At 43.0% G+C, this 19,120-nt stretch overlaps 1 long non-coding RNA gene across 3 annotated transcripts; it reads left to right on the plus strand.

Moving 5' to 3' along the window:
* Positions 1-2,058: 2,058 nt before the first annotated feature.
* Positions 2,059-18,657, plus strand: LOC123372296. 3 transcript variants are annotated; one of them, XR_006580197.1, is made up of 3 exons: positions 2,059-2,155; positions 7,035-7,244; positions 18,449-18,657. It is a non-coding gene; the product is annotated as an uncharacterized LOC123372296 (long non-coding RNA). The 3 variants fall into 3 exon arrangements; XR_006580195.1 differs by lacking the exon at positions 18,449-18,657 and adding an exon at positions 7,988-8,366; XR_006580196.1 differs by lacking the exon at positions 18,449-18,657 and adding an exon at positions 7,585-7,978.
* Positions 18,658-19,120: the final 463 nt, after the last annotated feature.

Below are 19,120 nucleotides of genomic sequence, written 5' to 3' on the forward strand. Positions count from 1 at the left end.
TGAATACTGTGTGGGTGCCTCAGTTTCCCCGTATGCATTTCTCAAGGATCTAGATGGTGGGATAAGGGGGTGTGATTGTTGTAGAGCCCTAGGGGGACAGTGTGAGCTGTCTGCACAGAGAATGGCTGAAACCCTGTCTCCTGGTAACTGATGGCCTGGGCCACTCTCCTGCAAGGTGCCAACTGAAGGTGTTGGAGAACAGAGAGATCGGGTGGCCTCCTAATGCCTGGAAAAGAGACAAAGGCCAGAGGAGGGAGTGTCAGTGCCTGTGCGGACTTCTGGGAAGTGCATGGTGTGGAAGGGGATGCTGTGATGCTTTGGAACAACTCCATACAAAGCCAGTCAGGACTCTGAGGGAGCCTCCTCTCTCGGAGCATACTGTCTCCAGGGCAAGAAGCTTACACCTTCCTGGGTCTGACCTCGGAGCATTCAGCATGCCCTTCCACACCATGCACTTTCCACAGCGAGTGTGACCAGGCGGGTCCTGGGGCAACCAGAGGTCCCTGAACCCCAACTCCGCAGTCAGATGTGATTCTCAGCCAGACAGTAAAACAGAAGGTTTATTAGATGACGGGAACACAGTTTAAACAGAGCTTGGTACAGAAAACAGAACCCCTCTGTCAGGTCCATCTTGGGGAGTGGGGAGCCCAGAACCAAGTTCTGGGTCTCTCCCCATTTCCCCAGCCAGCTCCAAACTGACACTCCCTCCTCTGGCCTCTGTGTCTCTTCCGGACAAGGAGGCCACCTGATCTCTTTGTCCCCAACACCTTCAGTTGGCATCTTGCAGGGGAAACTGAGGCACCCACACAGTATTCAGAGAAAATATTAAGAACATTCCCACTTCTTCACAACAGGTGCAACAAAATATAATACTGTATATTGAAGTAGGCAAGTGCTGCTTCTGACTTTCCACTTTTAATTGACCCTTGTAATCTTGTGGCACTGACACGTTGTAGCTTCATTTTATATCGGCTTACAGGGCGGGAGCGGGGGGGGGCACCACCATTTTGGGCCCCACCAAAAATTATACAAACCTGCCGCCTATGCCTGGGGTAAGTGCCTGGTCTCTTGGGACTGGGAGCAACTTGAATCTTTTGTGGTCTTTGGTGTATGGCAACCAACTATCACTAAGTCCAGCTTGCTTGGGTGGCAAGATAGACTGGAAAGCCCATGGGGACAGTCTGTGACTCCCTGGTAAGACTGTTATAGTGCTTCAGGAGTTCACATTTCTTACTGGGTTGGTGACATCTAATTCTAGAACATACCACTTGTTTGGGGTGTGTGCCCTGCTTTTTGACAGTCTGTCCACCGGTTGGCACTTATGGTCACACACCACTCCAGACAGCATGACAAAACTACACCAATTAAATAACTAAAATCTTAATACATTTTTTACTATATGTGCAAAAGTGAACTTTTAATCACATGTGACCAGATTCTGATATATTTTCTCAACACTGTATACTACATGGCTAAATTCCCACTTCAGGCAAACAGTTTTGTTTTTATTTTATTTTATTGTGGATTTTTTAGGGGTATTTATATAACTGGGTTATTTTAAGTTTCCCTAAAAAAAAATCTTTGGTTGATTTTTAAAACTTGAGCTAGAGAAAGATGAACAGGAAAGGAAAGCACACAGAAAAACAGTCCACAAATACAGAATTCTTCTTTGATCTTGATCCTTCATACGCTTTTGTGTGGACAGACACTTCTGTTCATGTGGAGTCATGTTAGGGTGACCAGATGTCCCAATTTTATAGGGACAGTCCCAATATTCAGGGCTTTTTCTTATACAGATGCCTATTACCCTCCACCCCCTCCTGATTTTTCACACTTTCTATCTGATCACCCTGAGACACACTGAACTCCATGCCAAGATTCCAAACTCCTGCTTATAGCAATCACACCGGTCCAGGTGACAAACCTATTTGCTCAAAATCTCTTCTGATGCCCCTTACAAAGGCAGGTGCATGATTAGTACAATTCTGCACCCAATTAAGAGCCTGAGTCAGCAGTCAGCTTAGGAAATAAAAGCCAAGCTAACAAAGCAGTTTGAAGGTTTTGCTGACTTGAGAAAAGGAGAACTGAAGTGTGCTCTGAGTATAACAAAGCTGTAGCGTTGGCGTTGATCTCAGCACTAGTACCCACATAACAGGTATCTATTTTTCCTTTTGTGGTTTATTATTCTGTTTGATTTATTTAGCAATTGTGTGCTGTTGAATTGCACAGTGTAAAGGCAAAAAGCTGGCAGTTTAAGGGCCTCAAGTTTAATTAAAACCAAAGAAAATTGTCCAGTGATGGGTTCAGTCTCACAACCCTTCCCCCCAGCTAATCCAGGCTCCCACCAACAGTCCTACTGACTTCAGAGATCTTAATTACGTTAGGAAGGGCTACAGAGTTGGGGCCTTTTGGCCAAGATTCTCAAAAGGAGGGAGCCTAAACATAATCTCCCCGGTTTGTATGTAGTGCACTTAATTAAATGGTCTCTTTCTCAAAAGTGCTGAGAAGCGCTACTCTGTCACTAAGGGATAATAAGCATTTCACAAACATGGCCCGTGACAGAACCAATTCTGCACAGAGAAAACTCCTAAACCAACCCAAAGTAATGTAAAAATAATCACAAACATTTCTCCAATCCGTGGTTGAAGTTCACACACCGCCTTTTAGTCAGGGACAGAGCAGCATCCATCTTCCAACTACATGAGGTCAGGATTAATTTGGGGAGGAGGGGATGGCATTTTCTGTGTTGCATCTCAATCCAACTTCACTTTCAAAACAGGTATAAAAATGTGGTGTAAATCAGCACAACTTTATTGACCTTCAGTGGAGCTCTGCTGCTTTACACCAGCTGAAGATCTGGCGCATTGGATGCATTGGGAGACAAACATGAGTTGACCCTTACATAAGCCCATGTCCATTGCGCTCTGAGGTGTGACGTGAGTGCTTTCGATCATTTTCAGACAAGTAACAAATACATCTGTGTCAGCTTCTGAGCTAACAGAAGTTAATCAGACACTTTTTTTCTTAATTGTTTAAATACAGCCCAGCTGTGTGCCTGCAAACTCCTGTGTGCAAATGTGTATTGGCAGCTTTAGCTTTTTTAGGCACTGCTCTCGGAAATCACTCTGTTATTTTGCTGCACATTTAGCCTTTTCTGCTTTTTCTGTTTGTCAGTGCTGAATTTTCATTATCCCACTCCAGGATCAATATTGCCATTTAAGGAGTGCCATTCTGGTCTGCACATAACAATTTCTATATCTGTCTTAGGTTTTTCTAACAGTGATGGTAATTAATCATTGAAATAGGCTACCAAGAGAAGTGGTGGATTTGCCTTCTCCGAAGTCTTCAAAGCGAGGCTGGATGCCTTTTTGGAGGATACGATTTAGTCAGACACAAGGTCCCTAGAGGCCCTTTCTGAGATCAAGGCCCCATTGTGCTAGGTGCTGGACAAATACATAGTGATAGACAGTTCCTGCCTTGAAGATCTTACTTCTGAATAGACCAAACAGGGGAAAGAGAGAGAGAGAGAGAAAGGGATTTGCCGAAGCATAATAAAACAGAGTCAGGAATAGACCCTTGCTCTCAGGAGATCTGATCTAATGTCCTATCCATTACACTACACTGCCTCACACTATGACGGGGAAAAAAATGAGTCAGATTAACCAGTGTGCTTCAGTGTGCAAAACAATCATAAACTGGCCAGCTGTACTGGGTTTGTAAATTCTTTGCATCACCAGAATGACACAAAGGAGCTAGAGCATCTGAGTGAATCTGGTCCATTGTCCTTTAGGTTTTTTTTTTTGGATTTTCTCCCTCAAATGTACTAACTCTCTGTATCACCCGGACGTTGTACCTAATGCTGTCGTTTGATTTTGGCATTAACCGTGTAGCAGTAGCTGCTTTGTAGCAAGGAGAAAGTGGTCTTTGGGCACTAATGGTCCTGGGACACTTTTTTCACATCTCTCCATGGTTCAGTCAGATTCCGTATGTTGTCACCTAAAAAAAAATGTTCAGCAAATCTGTGGCTAACTCCTATGTCTGCTCTGAATTATTTAGTCTCAATCTCTACAATGAATCTTGACCTATGTGTAGTTCAGTTAATGGCGTGAAAGGAAGTAAGGTGCCATTCATTAGGCTTTGATTTTTCTCCAGTTCTTACTGAATCCCATAACCAGTGTGTCCTTCAGAGCATATTAATTGCTGGACAGGTCTTTTTGGATAGTATATCAGCAAGAGCAGGAGCAGACATACAGTATTAGCAACATTAGGCATCGAATTGATCTTCAATCATTCTTTCACAGCCCATGGCCAGACAGCAGAGTAAATCTAAATCTCTTGCTTACAGTTCACTGAACTGTTGTGGTTTGGGAATTGAGGCCATAAAGTAGATGGTGTGCGTGTTGCCAGGTCCTAGCGTTAGTTCTACTCTGACTCTGGGCACACTGAGCAGGGATTTCATTCCACTGCAACTTCAGGAAGTACAACCCTGACCTGATTACGGACTCATTCATGAAATTTCGCCTTGTGTTTTACTTCATTTCCCTGTGTGCATCAGTGAAGTCTCCCCTTTTCACCTAATTACCGGGGACAGCATAATTTCCATCACACTTTATCAAGCCTCATGCTGAGGATGAAATTTTCCCCCTGTGCAGAAGGCCAGCACAAAGCTTGTGTATCGCACAAGTCCTATTTTGAGGGATAATTCTCACTGCCTGTGATGGAGAATACTCCCCACACTGGCTTTGAGGTAGGCCAAGAGGGCCCGATCAGCCAATTAAGCTGCAAGATGGGGAAATTAAGGGTGGGAGAAAAGCCCTAATGAGGAGGACAATTACCTAAGCAGAGGTGGGCTGGGCTAGTATAAACCTAGGAAGCTGGTAGCAGCAAGGGCTGCTGGGAGGAAATTTGCAATCACCCTGTGTTGAGAGAGAAGGAAGGGGGGAGCCTAGTGGGAAGAGTAGGTCCCTGGGGGCCTGGTCCAGAGGAAAGGGCATACCCCGAAGAGAGATCGGGGGAGATGTGTTCCTGTCGGATAGGAAACAGCCCAGGGAGTAAGCAGCAAGGTTGGGGATTAAACAGCCCTTGGTTGGTTGTTGTGAAGTTGTGGGGCTGGAATCCAGAGTAGAGGCTGAGCCTGGGTTCCCCTACCTGCCACTGGAGAAGTGGCACTGGCAGGGCAGTGAACTGGAGAATTGCCTGGGTTACTATCTCTGTGACAGAGACTTTGAAGGACTATACCCCACAAGGGGGAAAATGCCGAGTGACTTGGCTGGAGGGCCGAGTCACAAAGAGGCAGCACCAGCTCCAGGAGGGAGATAAGGTCTGTGAATTGAGAATAAGAGACAGAGGCAGCATGCAATCATTGGAAGGTGTGTTGGCCTCACAGAGCAAACCCCTAGAACGGCCAGCAGGAGGTGCTATTCCAGCAGTGAATAGCGCACCTTATCACACGGCTTTACTACTGGGCACTTAAGGAGCTCAAAGCGAGGTCTAGGGAATGGTGAAAACCTACATCATTTCTCTGCTTTATATTGAAAAACATAAAAAGAGGCATTTTAATAGCGATAACTGCTACAAATTGGGTCCCTGTCCTTATCTTGCCCTGCATTTAGGGAGTGATCCAGTGCTCACTGAAGCTCCCACTGACCTCAGTGTTGCAGATCAGGGCCTTGAAACAGGACTAGATGCTCGCGTAGAAGTGTGTAGTCCTGCACTGCTTCAGAATCTGTTCAGTGATGCACCACCTATTTAAGCAACACACTTCACAGTTTGATAAAACTTTCATGCCACTGAACGACCAACTACTCTTTATTTATTGTTTGTATCCCAGAAGCATTTAGAATCTTCAACACCAGAGTCCCTCTGTGTTGTATATGGAGGTTAAGTCCATTAATGGCTATTAGCCTGGATGGGTGAGGAATGGTGTCCCTCGCCTCTGTTTGTCAGAGGGTGGAGATGGATGGCAGGAGAGAGATCACTTGATTGTTACCTGTTAGGTTCACTTCCTCTGGGACACCTGGCATTGGCCACTGTTGGTAGACCGGATACTGGGTTGGATGGACCTTTGGTCTGACTCAGTACGGCCATTCTTATGTTTTTATGTTCACACAATAAGGGACCGATAAAGGGTAGGAGAAAGGTGATTCCAGACTCGCTTCATCTCTGCCAACAAAGCCCCCAGATGTCACCAACTTGGGCTGCATTGTCACTGGTGAAATAGCAATGAAGAACTGCGTATCTGATTACCAGTCCTCTAATAATATAACTCCCCAGTACTCCAGCGTATTGAAAATGTTCTGTCAAAGCCCTTTTTTATGGAAAATGGGGGTGGGGAACCTGTTTTCGTCAAGCATTTGCTCTTTTGCTTTCAAACTGTAAACCCCCAAACCCAACAGTTTTAAATTTAAAAAAGTTTCGTTCCAGAAATAAAAAATCAAACACTTTTTTTTGAGAAAATTTTCAACAAAAATGGGGAGTGGAGGTGAAATGTAATTTTCATCAATGCTTCATGACGGCAGGGGGGGAAGGATCACTTCCCAACAAGTTCTGCTCAATACTCTTCTGTTTCTTAATTCATCATTGTGTTAGTCTGCAGGAAATGTCTATTGTATTGTATTTATTGCTGGTGGTTGTGATGTGGATTTGGCAGAGGAAGGGGGAGAATATGTGTGAAAACAATAGCAGGCATATGCTCTTTTATGATTTGCCCCAAATTTATACAGCCAGTTCAACACTCCTTTATTCAAACCATGCTTTTATATGCAGAGCACCAAAGTACAGTTTCTAGAACAGCCTTGCCAAACGTACATCACAATATGTTTGCCATCTGTTGTCAATTACAGCAGTAGACATGCCAGGCTCATGTTGTTAGGGCCCACAACCCCCAGTGTTCCTTTCACTTAACTATAATATAGGCAGATCTCAACAGCTGGCATATAGCCAACTTCAGAATGCTAAGGGGAGTGTTTCTTGTTTTGAAGATTCTAATTCTTTGCCCTAATGGATGGTACTGAAATCTTGCTGCTTTTTCTAAGGAGTCGTCACTATGACATGGAAGAGTCTTGCCAAGGAACTTATGGACCATAAAACAATGTCATGATGCAAGAAACATGGAGGTAAAAGGAACTTCCTCTGAAAACTGAAGCCAACTTGCTACTGTGTATGTCTGTAAAGGGTGCAGGTACACCATGCATGTGTCATCAACAGAATCATTTGGCAATATGGAGTGGAAGGAAGAAGAAAAGGTATTGGGCCAACTATTGGAAAAATTATCTGCAATTATGTTTTAAGCACAGTGTTCAGAGGGAATGAAACATTAATATGGAAAAGTCTTTAGAAAATTACTTAACCCATTAGGTTATTTGACAGAAATGGCAGACCTTCAAGGTCTGAATACATATATAGTAAGAGCCTGCTTCTGAACTGGCTCTAGTGCAAATCAGGAGTACCCCTAATAGAGTTGCACCATGTAAGTCTGGTATAAATGAGATCAGAAGCGGACCTTCTGTCTGAAGCACAGTGTATTTTGTATCCGTAACCTGCAGTGCCTTCTGTTTTTGTGCCTTCTGTGTCCTGTTTTTGTAGCTGATGAACTGCAAACAATGGCTGGCTTTACATAAAGCAGCTGAAAATTGCACCCGAGCCAGATACAAGCAGATTACATCGACGTTGCTCCTAGAATTCCAAGCTACCCAGGGTGACCACGGTAGCTCTTGTCCGCGTTGCTGCTCTGCGGTTCTCAGTAACGCAGCAGAGCAGAGGGAAAATTTAATACTGGCGAGGTTAGGTTACAATAACAAATGAACTTTCAAATTCTCTTAAACAAAAGAGGCTAGATCATTAAGAAAGACAGGCTACTTTATTTAGTCTGAGGATGACATAATTACCCAAGCCAATATTTCATGTATTAAATGGCCCATTATCTTATATTTGGATGAGATTTTTTTCTTTTCAGATGTAGGTAATGTGGTTTTATTATGCCTGTCAGTTTCAAGGTAAAAAGTGTGATTAGCCATGTCCTGTGTCTCTGGAAGAATAACACCTGGAACAGTCACATCAAGTTGAAGAGAGAGAGTGGTTTACAATCTTCACTAGGGGAAAACCCCAAATAGAAATCATCATCAATGACTGGCTTCATGGAGTCTAATGGAATCTGACACATCATACTGTACCACTGTAATATAGGAACTTTGCAGAATTACCAAACATGTATGATTTTAGTGCTATAAAAGTCCTATGGATAAAACCCATTTGACATATAATCTTTTTGTGGCAGAATCTCCAACCACACATGTTAACCATATTTCTGAGATTTTTTTTATATTTTACCTCCTGCCATCTTTAATTTAACAGCAGAATATTCGAATCCCAGAGGCAGAATCTATATAATTCTATGGCAGTATTTTAAAAAAAAAAGGGAGTTTGATTCAATATTGCAGTGTTCAAGAGCTTTGAGCTCCACAGATAAAAAGGTGCCACATAAGAGCTGATGATGATTACTGTTAATTTTGTCCTTTGTCTTTTAAAATCATGTGGGCCGGATCCTCTGATGTAGGTGGGCATAGCTCCATTAAAGTCAATGAATCCTGTATACATCAGCTGATGATCTGGCATTATATGTGTAATGATGGAAAACACTCTTCTAGTGAAACAGTTTTTTGTGATACACAATAACACGATACTTCATTTTCTGCCCTAATTATCACGTATTCCTGTCTGAAATCATAATGTCAACAGTAAAAACTGAGCCAATAGTATAACTAAAGTTCCTCAAATATTAATTCAGATTTAAAAACAAATTCACTTTGTGTCCATGTCCCTGTTGTATTTGTAAATATGTGAAGTCCAGATTCAACAAAGCAGTTAAGCAATAGGTTGGCTTTAAACCTCTTCTCAACTTCCATTGCTCTCAATGGGAGTTAGGTGCCTAAATACCCTCAAGGATCTGGAGCCCATCATGCTTAAAATTAAACATGCATAAATGCTGTCCTGAATCTGGGCCTTGGAACCTGATCCAAAGCCCATTGAAGTCAATGGAATGACTCCTATTGACTGAATGGGTTTTGGATCTGCCCCTTAATAAGCAAGCTTCTTGAACTCAGATTGAAATTTCCTTTTGGCGAATACGCAGGCAAACTGTATAACAAGCAAATAGTAAATGTCAAACAAATATTTTCTGGAATGAGTTCTTGGTCTACGTGTGATCAGGAATACATTTTATGAGCACACAGGGCCACATCCAAAGCTCGTTTTCAGCTGTGTAATTCCATTTATTTGAACAGAGCTATGTGTAGTTACACGAGCTAAGGATCTGGCCCAATCTGTGTAATATATTTGCTGGACCAAACTATGCCAATGAGCGTCCCCAGCTGAGTAATCAATGGGAATCTCAGCCTACGTGTAAGGACACGTATCTGGCTAAGCTAAATCCGATTCCAAAGCACAATCCATCAAGCATGGATTGCATATGGATTGGGATATTCTCTGAGGAACCTATCTTGGGATTATCAGAAGCACTCTACATGGGTCTAATTCTGCTCTGACTGAAGTCAATGGTTGCTACCCTGATTTATGCTGAGGCGTAAAATGATACGGTAAAGGTCACACTCTAAGTCAGGACACAACCATGAACCAAACAGAGAAACGTGATACCTGCAGAGTTGTCTTTAGTGTGGCAAGGCTGTCCGTTAATTTTAAATAGGAAACTGCTGGTAGGATCACAAAGAAACATCCAGAATCTGGCCTTTAGGGTCTGTGTATGCTATGGAAATTGTACCGGAATAGCTGTCAGCACAGCCCTATGGTGTAGATGCAGCCTATACCAACAGTAAGAGTAAGACCTTCCCCAAATGACATTAGCTACATCATCAGAAGGACTTTGTCCTCAATATAACTGCATCTACGTTGCGATTTATGTTTGATGTAGCTATGCCAATGTAACTTTCAAGTGTATATCAAACCTCTGATACCTTGCACACATTTGAAAAGTGCCTCACTCCATGAGTGATCCATTGGTTCAATGGGACTACATGCAGAGAATGGTCATACCTAATGTCGGGCCAGGTTCTGGTACTCACTCTCAGTCTGGCAGTCATTCCCTCAGTCCTGGACCACGTGCAAAGGAATAACCATTTAGGGCCAGGGGGACAGTGTTTGAGCACCTAGGGGATATATGGTGGCTCTCTAAGGCATGAATTATGACAAGAGCAGGTCAACGTTTTCAGCTAAAATGTCTTCTCTTTGAAAGTACAGTTTTGTCAAAATCTAAATGGTTTGCGAAAGCACTGAAATTTTAGTCAATTTTTCCATTTTTGATTAAAAAAATTGGAAAGGAAATGAAATGAAGAAAATTCTGCTTTCAATTATTTCTCTTTTCGTTCCCTTTTTCTTAACTATCCATCCCTTTTTTCCACTGAAAAAGGAGGGGTAGAATAAAAAAGGGAAAGAAAGTGGGGGGGGGAGTTTTGTTTTTCTCTCCGCTTTATTGTCCCGTCCTGGCTGGAAATCTGGTTCCTGTTTCCCTCTCTGGACGGTGGGGGAGAGCCAAGGTTCTGCTCATCCCCTCCCACCTATTATGCAGAAGTGGGACTAGCAGGTCATCATAAACTGTTCTGCCATCTCTCCTGCGTACACTAGAGTGCTGTGAATAACTCATAATTATAAGAAGGTTCCTTATTTTCCCTTACTTCCTTGCATGCATGGGTAGGTAGGAGGGTTTGTGACGGATCCCAGAATACGTGATTTAAAAAAATTCAGAGGTGTAGCCCTTATACAACATAGCATACCAGAAATCAAAGTAAGCTTAAAATACATAAACTGTGACTATACTTTTTCATAGAGGTGGTTTTGGTTTATGTACACATGAGTAAGTCTCTCACATATGGGAGCATGACTCCCACATCTGGCAACCAGTACCACCAAGGGGAATACAGTTCTGTGAAACAAAACTGGATATTTCAGCCACAGACACTGACTGGTAAAATACAAGTATCAGAGGGGTAGCCGTGTTAGTCTGGTTCTGTAGAAGCAGCAAAGAATCCTGTGGCACCTTATAGACTAACAGATGTTTTTGCAGCATGAGCTTTCGTGGGTGGTAAAATACAATGTGTCTTGGAAGTCCAATGTAAGGAATAGTCAAGTTGATAGCAATGAAATGACATTCTTTATGGCACAATAAGGAAGTAAATGTAAGTGTATTTGCACTGATTGGTATAGTACTTGAATGATATACAATGACATGGCAAAGCACTGTAAAAAAGTTGCCTAAGTCTGTAGACTGCAAAAAACAATATAATTTTATGGGACTATGAAATTACTGTACTAATTGCACTTGACAACTGTTTTGCATAGATAATGCAGAAATGGACAGAGGAACACAGTCCTCAGAACTTAATAGTCAATGGAAGTTGGTTTTGTGATATTTCATTGATCATATGCAAAGAAAAGCTGGTTTGCTAGGAATCTCGTTTACATATATCCAGGCTCTCATTTTCTTTCTTTACTGTAATTTGCTGATGTATCAGCCGTTAGCTGACCTCACTCAGTTTTCTGTTTCTTTTACATTTTCCCAACATATGACATCGAAGCATTCTGGGCGCTTTGGAGTCAAGAAGCAGGTTAGGGAAGGAAGGGGTTACCTTTTAAGAGGGAAATGGGGTCGCAGAAATAGAATTAATAAATCATCCTAGTCCAGTTTATTTATAACCTTAACTGTTCTAACAGTTGTGCTCCTGCAACAAAGCTGTAGGTGCAGGTGTTAGCACTTAAGCATCTTGCTACCTGACCTGTTTGAGCCTGAAGTAAATTCTGATCATCAAACGGTAGCAGACCCCTAACTACCTGACTTGTGGCTGTGATCTGAAATTAAACCAAAATCATTTATCTTTTTATGTAAACTAGTATTTCTGCAACATATATCGCCTCCTCTTTTAGGGCCAGATTGTTCCCCACCCCCTGCCCAAGCTCACCAGCTTTGCACCTCTCTGGTGGTACAAAGCTGGCAGAAAATGGGCTCATGTAGTCAGTTGAAGATTCTTCTGGAATAGGGGGCATGTCATAAGAAGGGGATGTAGCCAGAGAATCGCTGACCTTTGATCCCTGGCACTTAACACCTTTTGAGGCTTACGCAGACAAATATAATTTACAGCAGCCTTTGGACTGCTCTAAACTATCCTTGCAGCTGGCTCAACCCCAGTCACCCCTCAGATCAGTAAGACAGGAAGTTTACATTCACCTTTTCATTCCTTCAGCTGTGCTGAGGGGAGTTCTGGCGCAGCTGAGGATCTGGCCCTGAGTCTGAGCCGCATGTTCTCACACACTGAAGGTCCTTCTGCAAATGCTGTCTGGAAAATATTTCTTCTTTTCTGTCTGAGAAAGCTGTGAAGGCACAGAGATTTTCTTCAATAGACTTGTTCTGCAGTCGTGTGTGAAAAGAGTCTAAAAGGAAAGAGGAGACTTTTTTTAAAATGGTATTTCTGAAGCCAGCTTGGCTGAGGAAAATACCCACTTTATGTAATACTATCTGCAGTACACAGAATTCCAAATAGTAGTCAAGAGATTTTTTTTTTCAAACCTCAGATAAACTTGGACTTTTGGAGACATTTACCGTACATCTGTGGGGGGTTGGTTTGTTTTTTTGTTGGCTTTTTTCTGCAGGGGCCGGAGGGGGCACTTCTGAGAAGATAACCGCAGCATCCGTGATGAACAAGATCTAAAAAGACTGCTGGCTAAATAACAACAGCTGCAATGACTGTCCTGTGCTCTAGTGACAGGAACAAACACAGCGCCTCTGCTTAGACTCAGCTCATATGATCTTTAGCTCTCCAAAGACATCAAGATTTCCCTTAAGAGACACAAGTTCAGGAGATAAAGCCCATACATGTTAAGCATTTTTTTAAATTGCCTCCAATGCTTCCTGCTATGCACTGAAGTAGTGCTGCTGCTGGAATCCCAACTGGAATGAAAAGCCTGCGTCTCTTTGACTGGGCCCCTGTGAACTGTTGGCTTTGGTATCTGACAGAAGGACGTGCCAGTAGAGTCCAGTAGCAGCTGCTGGAATCCACTGGCATGCCAAGATGGCAGCTACTTAAGCCATTGGTTTCTGTGGCAGACTCCGTCACTTCAAAGCGATGCGACCCTGGGAGAGAGAACTCTTGATTAAAAGGGTGAAATTAGGGGAGGGGAACGGGAACAAAGAGATGACAGACTGAATTTATCTACTGAAATAAAATAAATCTATACAACCAAAAGGGACACCTGGCTTATGCCTACCTGGGGGGGCAACTGAAACACCGAGGGAGGGATATGCTGGAAAAGAGGAGAACGGTGTGACCAAAAAAAGAAAAGGCGAATCATCTCCTAACCATAGGGAGCCGGACTATGTGTCAGGCGCACTCTGTAATTTAGTGCTGCTTCTATTGGCTAGCTCAGCCACTGCATGAGGCTGGGTTGTGTTTAGGTCTGTATTTCTGTACAAATCATGTCATGCTGTAAAATTTAGTTTGCTTTTTTTGGTGCTTTTTTTTTTTCCCTGGAGGATTGAGTTTAAGTATTCTTGGCTATATGATTTTTGGATATAAAGTTTGGCTAACAGTTGTGACAACAACAAAAAACCCAATAACAATGCATTATTCTCCCTACAGTGCTTCAAACATCAGTGCTTTGGTTTGGACATGAGAACGTGTTCCTTTCTCAGCAGCTTGTTGCAGAGCTACTGCCACAGTCCTGTCCCCTTGGGTAAATGGTCATTGGGACTGTTCAAATGCCAGAGAGCTGCTTTGCAATCTAGGGATGTTTATAGCAGCATCTAAACAAACGTGTACGTTTTTATGAGCTGTGTTTGCGATGGGATTCTCATTCATTTGCATTGTTTTTTTTCATTCTTTATGCAGTAATTCATACACTTTGTTATAATTATTTAATATATATATTGTAATAGCAACTAGAGTCCAAGTAGGTCCAGGGTCCCATTGTGCTTGATGTAAAATATTGTAAATGACAGGTCCTGCCCAAAAGGACATCCGGCAGGCTATGGGAGAAGTTCACCATTGATCTCCCCTACTCCTATCAGTCTAGCATCATCTGTGTGATACGTGGAGGTTGGCTGTGTGGTCAGCATTGTCATGTATTGACATGGCTGCCCTTTGACTCTGGATTCTCATAACCTGATTCACCACTGCAGTGATCCATTGACTCATTGGAGCAGTGGTTGTCTATGCAGGTGGTGGCGGCAATCATTTGTATTACCATATGGCCTAGGAGCGCCAATCAAGGACCAGGACCCTATTGTGCTAGGTGCTGTAGAAACTCAGAGGGGTAAAAATGTCCCTGCCCCAGAGAGCTCACAATCTAAATGTAAGACCAGAGCCAACAGACAGACCGACTGGGGAGTACAAAGAAACACTGAGACAATATTGGCCTCATTGATACTCATAGTCACAGCACACCAGCGCTGTAACTGCTGTCAAGTTTTTTGTAGATTTCATGCCAAAGGCATTTTAAGGAGGGACTGGAAGAAGGATAATGAGGCAGCTTTGGAGATATTCACAGGAAGTAACTCCCAAGTGGGAGAAGCACTATGGGAGACAGCATGCAAGTGCTTGTTTGAAAATTTAACAAAAGGTGATGGCGACTGGCATCACTGAATTTAGTTCTCCATCTCTTGTAATTCTCTGCAGTCCTAAGACCTAGATTGGCAGTCAAGTTCGACTCCCACTGGAGTCTATTTCAGTAGGTGCAAGGAGCTTGCAGGATCAGACCTGCAAGTAATGGAACTCGTCTGCTTGTTCCATTTTCTCTGACCAAACCCTGATTATTTTTTTTGATTTTTTTATGCTTTCAGGTTTTTGTGGTTTGGGGGATTTATTCTTTCTTTAATTACTAAGCATCATTGGTGTGCTTGCTGCTGTACAAACGTAGTAGGCCAGGTCCTGGCCAAAAGAACTTACAACCTAAATCAGATGCTTACTCTACTGTTTTCAGTAGACAAGTGTTCACTTCCATCCCACTTGTGCCTTTACAAACTCTGCAGTGTCCTCTTCTATTCTCCACAGAGCATATACTCTTGACACTACACTTAGTGTGTCCTTTAATTAATCTTTGGTGATTTATTTGGATTTCCAGGAAACAGCATCCACATCCTAGTTTGCCCTCACCAGATCTCTGCTGGTTTACATCCAACAGAGTTTTGATATTCTTCTGTATCAGGTGTTACCTAAATGGGTTCATTCCAGTACTGACTGTGCTGCATACAGGCCCATATAGCAGTGTGCCTTGACTCTGCAAGGGGATAGTGTCAAACACTGTATTTGAATTAGTGTTTTAACAATTGAAATACGAAGGTCAGACAAGGAGTCCTAGTAAATATCCTGGGGGGTGTTATTAGATTAGACAGAGATGGAGGAGTAGAAAAATACTTGATCAATTTACCACAGTTACAGTAGCTGTACATGGCACAAAAACACCTACAACTAAGAAGGCAACCTGAGTTGAATGGGACATTGGAAAGTGAAGATGGGTTACTCTAAAATCGCTGACTGGGGTTGGACCAAATATTTTGTCACTAACGTTGTCCTCTCCCAACATGAACTATGAATAGGGACCTGCTCCCCCTACAGCTCCCTTCAAAAACACATGCATATGAAATGTGTGAGAGCAGTTAGAAGAAAAAGCCATATTAATTGTACAATAGACGTTTGGTCTGATTCCCAAAGCCTTCATAACACATCCTAAGACAAGCAACAGTCCTATGGTGTGTTGAGCACATGTATTAGAACCTCTTCGCTCTTCAGAGCCGCTTGACAAAGCAAGGACCTGATCCATTTGCTTCAGTGGACTTTGGATCAGACACTAAGGCAATGTCTACACTCCAGCTAGATACCTGCGGCTGTCCCGGGCCAGCTGACTCAGGCTCTCAGGGCTTGGGCTAAGCTGCCATTTAATTGCAGTGTAGACATTTCGGCTCAGGTTGCAGCCCGAGCTCTGGGATCCTCTCACCTTGCAGGGTCCTAGCCTGAGCCCAAACATCTACACCACAATTAAATTGCCTCTTAACCCGAGCTTGAGTCAGCTGGCCCAGGCCAGCGGTGGGTGTCTAATTGCAGTGTAGACGTACCCTTAGAATAGAAACGCAAGGCATCCCACATCAGTGGCTCTGACTAATAACCAGAAAAGTAAAGTTCTGCTGACTGGTGCAGCAGATGGCAATTCCTGGGCCTTGTCCCCTTTGCAAATGCTATTGCTGGGGCAGAGGGCAGCAAGGACTCCCTTTATACCTAGCCCGTGTGTGGAGTTAGAAGCTCAAAGGGGAGAGAGAAGCATATACCTTTTCCCCACTCTTCTTCCATACATGTGCAGGGGCAGAACACAATCTGGCCAAATACGAGTGATTGGGTTTTTGGTGGGGGGTTTAATGTCCGAGTCAAGAGTTTGTCTTAAAAGTGTGGCAAGAGATTCCACCCATAAAAGCAGTATATACAAAAGGATTTGCCTGTTAGTTTTACAAAGGAGAATGACTGACTAATTTGTGCTGTTTGATGGTGTGTAATGCACAATCAGCGCTAGACTGTGTAAACAAACAGGAGAAGTAAACAGCAGAATTACAATATTGTGTAAACATTTGTAAACAAGCCCTGAGCAGGTCCATTTGCCAGAGCTCATGTAGATGTGTGTCACAACTGCAAGCACGCACACCAGTTTAAAAGCCACATGCAGGATGGCATACAACAACCTCCTGCTTTTTCATGCAATGTGAATATCTGAGAAATAAACAACAATCCCAGTAATTAACTGAGAGTCTGAATGGAGTAATTATGACCACCTTCTGAATGCAAAAAGAGGTGCAAAATCTATTTTTTCTTCAATGCTCCCACATTTAATCTCAAATGATAATTTACTGGTTTGGAAGTAAGAAGATGACAAAATCATCTGTGAGCTTTACACCAGTCTTATTTTTGAAGGATTATGGCCATTTTCCTAGGCTGCACCCCCGCCCCCCCACACACACACATACACCCCCGCCGCACTCCCCAAGAGAAATGTTTGCACTGGTAAAAGTGTCCACTGTTTAGATGTTCCAGTCTGTGGGATCCAATGGCATGGTTTGGATTACCAGTGGCACTAGAAACATACTGCAAAGTTTAGATTTAGATACGGATCAGGATTCTAACCTTCTCAACCTTCTGGAGGGTTGAGTTCCAAGGTCCTGTTTTGGTTCATAAAGTTTAGGCACCAGCTGTAAAGCTGAGTTCCAGAACTGACCTTTCTCAAAGCGGTGTGTTTTCAGCTTTGGGGTTTCAGATCTAACAACTGGGAATGTTCTGAATTCACTCTCTACAAGGTGGACATTACAGGGGAAATTCCAGCTGGCATTAGCTGGCTGACACAAAGCGGCCTAGCACAAATCCACTGTCTGATGTGTACCCAATCCACAAAGCAGAAGTCTGTTCCTTCTAGGCCACACTGTAGCCTCTTTCATTCAGTCAGTAAACTTTTTTTCTTCTCATGTAACATGTCTTCTAGGAAAAGGAATGCTGACCTGGTGAACAGTGGGTTCAAATGCCCCGTAGTTATTTGTTGTGGTTGTTTAAGCTAAAAATACCCATGCTCTTAAGAAGTTCCTTAACCACGTGCCAGCAACCTGGGTTTGGGTTCACCTCAATTGTCATTACTATCACCACAATGGCTTGTGCGTGAATTCCATTCTGCTGAATGGAACCCACAAGCAAGGCTTCCAAGTGTCCATCAAGATAAGAATGTCCTGCAACTTGCTCCTGAATCAGCCTGTTCCAGAGCTGTATGTATCTTTTCCTGACCCAGGATGTGGTTCCAACTTTACTGCTAATTCACGCCTACAAATTAGTTGAAACCCATTATCAGTGTAAGCTTAAAATAAGGCTTGTGTGCACATATGCATGGGAAAATGTAAGATTTTCTCATGAGTAGCCAAAAGGTCTGTCTACAAATGGAGTTTCTGCATTGTTTTGTTTCACTGATAAACTTTCAGGAGGATATTGGGGAAAACTTGATGAAAATAGCTTCATCTTCAGAAGCAGCTGGAGCAGAGTGAAAATGCTGCTTCCTGTCAGATTACGTGACTAAAGAGAGTGACGTTATTCTCCACCCAACTTTATTCCTCCTCAGGCACTTTTCACATTTTAGTGTAAACGTTAATCCATTTTCTATCACTGTGCAAACGTGTTGGCAATCCCCACCTGAGATTCCACATTCACACTCAGCCATAGAAGACACTCCTCGGGTTTAGGGAGTATAGAAATAAAGGGCTAAACCAAATGTGGGGTGACCCCCATTGATTTCAGGAGTTTCACAAGCAGTGAATCTGACTTGCTGTCTGCAAGACCATATAAGTCTCCTAACTTCTTGTGTAAAAAGGCCAGCCAGTTTCCTTTTTCTCCATCCTTAATTACCTTTCTTTTTCTTTTTTTCACTATAGCTGCCTGTTTCTGTAATCTATTCAACAGCATTTTATCCAGGGGCCTCAATTGTCCTCCCAGGAATCCAATGAGGATTTGCCATTCTTCCTTCATATGGAAATAACATTAACAAGTTAATAGAAAGTTTTGAAATCCATGCAGAGTGCATCTTTGCTATACCTCCTGGAAGTGAGAAGATGGGGCCCTGGCTCACAATATGTTTGATGGTTTGGAGGACTCTGCATTTGCACTGTGGCAAATCCTTGATTCTCCATTTGTGCAGGTTCCATGTAACATCACCTAATGTTGGTCATCCACTGTCTTTGGCAGAGCAAGAAACCTGGCGATTTGATGCTCTTTGTTTACGTCAGAGTCTGCCCATTGCATCTGCCAGGTGTCTTTTGGATTGAAGCTAGATGACAGAAGAGCTTCTCCAGCCACCCAGAATAGTCGGTGAGACTTAAAGTGAGCGCAAGATGGGGAATAAGATTATCATGGAGTGAGACCTTTTGGTTAGTGAGAGCTTTTTTTGTACTCATGCAACATAGCCATCTCTCACCAGATGGTTGGAGGAAGGATGTTTGCAAGGACTGGAAGCTAAGGTGGCAGAGTGAACTTCAGAGAGCCAGTTACAAATCTCATCTCCACATTAGCTGGATATCAACAAGGTCCATGTGTGAGCATATTCCCCA

The sequence above is a fragment of the Mauremys mutica genome, chromosome 6 (assembly GCF_020497125.1).
Source record: "Mauremys mutica isolate MM-2020 ecotype Southern chromosome 6, ASM2049712v1, whole genome shotgun sequence".
NCBI classification, from domain to species: domain Eukaryota; kingdom Metazoa; phylum Chordata; order Testudines; family Geoemydidae; genus Mauremys; species Mauremys mutica.